Source organism: Trichechus manatus, unplaced genomic scaffold, assembly GCF_000243295.1.
Source record: "Trichechus manatus latirostris isolate Lorelei unplaced genomic scaffold, TriManLat1.0 scaffold00078, whole genome shotgun sequence".
NCBI lineage: Eukaryota > Metazoa > Chordata > Mammalia > Sirenia > Trichechidae > Trichechus > Trichechus manatus.
In genome coordinates, this window is record NW_004444014.1 from 11,188,866 (window position 1) to 11,191,381 (window position 2,516).

Here is a 2,516-nt window from a genome sequence, read left to right on the forward strand (position 1 = left end):
CTAGATGTTCCCCAAGACCATGGTCCCCACAGCCCTCAGCCCAGCAATTCAGTCCCTCAGGGAGTTTGGATGTGTCTATGGAGCTTCCATGACCTTGCCTTGGAAAAGTTGTGCTGGCTTCCCCAGTATTGTGTACTGTCTTGCCTTTCACCAAAGTTACCACTTATCTATTGTCTATTTACTGTTCGCTCCCCAACCCCTCCCCTCCCTCATAACCATCAAAGATTGTTTCTTTTTTTGTATAAACCTTTTCATGAGTTTTTACAGTAGTGGGTTCATACAGTACTTGTCCTTTTGTGACTCACTTATTACACTGAGTATAATATCCTCTATATTCATCCATGTTATGAGATGCTTCACAGATTCATCATTGTTCTTTATCATTGTATAATACTCCATTGTGTGTATGTACCACAGTTTGTTTATCCATTCATCTGTTGATGGGCATCTAGGTTGTTTCCATCTTTTTGCTATTGTGAACAATGCTGCCATGAACTGGGTGTGCATATATCTATTCGTGTGATGGCTCTTATTTCTCTAGGATATATTCCTAGGAGTGGGATTGCTAGATCGTATGGTATTTCTATTTCTAGCTTTCTACATTTTGCATTCCCACAAGCAGTACATAAGAGTTCTGATCTCCCCGCAGCCTCTACAACATTTGTTATTTTCTGTTTTTTTGATTCGTGCCAGTAATGCTAGGATGAGATGGTATCTCATCATGGTTTTCATTTGCATTTCTCTAATAGCTAGTGTTCGCGAGCATTTCTTCATGTGTCTGTTGCCTGCTTGAATGTCTTCTTCAGTGAAGTGTCTGTTCATTTCATTTGCCGATTTTTTAATTGGATTGTCTTTTTGTTGTAGAGGTGTTGGATTTTCTTGTAGATTTTAGAGATTAGACCTTTGATTTGTAATGGCCAAAATTTTTTCCCCAGTCCGTAGGTTCTCTTTTTACTCTTTTGGTGAAGTCTTTTGATGAGCGTGTTTAATTTTTAGAAGATCCCAGTTATCTAGCTTGTCTTCTGGAGTTTGTGTGTTGTTGGTTATGGTTTGTAACCTGTTAATGCCATGTATTAGGGTCTCTAGCATTGATCCTATTTTTTCTTCTATGAACTTTATAGTTTTTGGCTTTATATTTAGGTCTTTGATCCATTTTGAATTAGTTTTTGTATATGGTGTGAGGTATGGGTCCTGTTTCACTTTTTTTGCAGATGGACATCCAATTCTGCCAGCACCATTTGTTAAAAAGACTCTTTGTTCCCCATTTGATGGGCTTTGGGCCCTTGTCAAAGAGCAGGTGACCATAGGTGGACGGATTTACATGTGGGTTCTCAACTCTGTTCCATTGGTCAATGTATCTGTCATTGTACCAGCACTAGGCTGTTTTGACTACCGTAGCTGTATAGGAGGTTCTGAGGTCGGGTAGTGTGTTTCCCAGTCCTCCTACTTTATTCTTCTTCAATAGTGCTTTACTTATTCGGGGCTTCTTCCCTTTGCATATAAAGTTAATGATTAATTTTTCCATCTCTTTAAAGAATGTTGTTGGTATTTGGATCAAGATTGCACTGTATTTGTAAATTGCTTTGGTTAGAATTGTCATGTTCACAATGTGGAGTCTACCTATCCATGAGCATGGTATGTTTTTCCATTTATGTAGATCTCTTTTGGTTTCTTGCAGTAGTGTCTTATAGTTTTCTTTGTATAGGTCTTTTACATCTCTGGTTATATTTATCACTAAGTATTTTATTCTTTTAGGGGCTATTATAAATGGTATTGTTTTCCTGATTTCCTTTTCATTGTTCACTTTATTGGTGTATAGGAATCCAACCGATTTTTGTATGTTTATCTTGTATCCTGTTACTCTGCTGAATCTTTCCATTAGTTCCAGTAGTTTTCTCATGGAGTCTTTTGGGTTTTCTATGTATAGTATCATATCATCTGCAAACAGGGACAGTTTAACTTCTTCATTACCAATTCGGATGTCCTTTATTTCTTTTTCTTGCCTTACTGCTCTAGCTAGGACTTCCATCACAATGTTTAATAGGAGTGCTGATAAAGGGCATCTTTGTCTTATTCCTATCCTCAATGGGAATGTTTTCAGCCTCTCTCCATTAAGAATGATGTTGGCCATTGGTTTTGCATAGATGCCCTTTTTTATGTTGAGGAATTTCCCTTCTATATCTATTTCATTGACAGTCTTTATCAGGAATGGGTGTTGGACTTTGTCAAATGCCTTTTCTGTGTCAACTGAGATGATCATGTGATTGTTTTCTTTCCTTTTATTTGTGTGGTGGATTACATTGATAGATTTTCTAATGTTGAACCATCCTTGCATACCTGGTATGAATCCTACTTGGTCATGGTGTGTTATTTTTTTGATATGATGCTGAATTCTATTGGCTAGAATTTTGTTCAGAATTTTTGCCATCTATATTCATGAGAGATATTGGTCTGTAATTTTCTTTTTTGCGGTGTCTTTGCCTTATCAGGATTATGCTGGATTCACAGAATGAATT

General features: G+C 37.2%; 1 protein-coding gene across 5 annotated transcripts in view; it reads right to left on the minus strand.

The window, feature by feature from the left end:
- Nucleotides 1-2,516, minus strand: part of KIAA1328 (KIAA1328 ortholog) — a 354,269-nt gene that overhangs the window by 53,533 nt on the left and 298,220 nt on the right. The gene's annotated exons all lie outside the window — the stretch shown is intronic.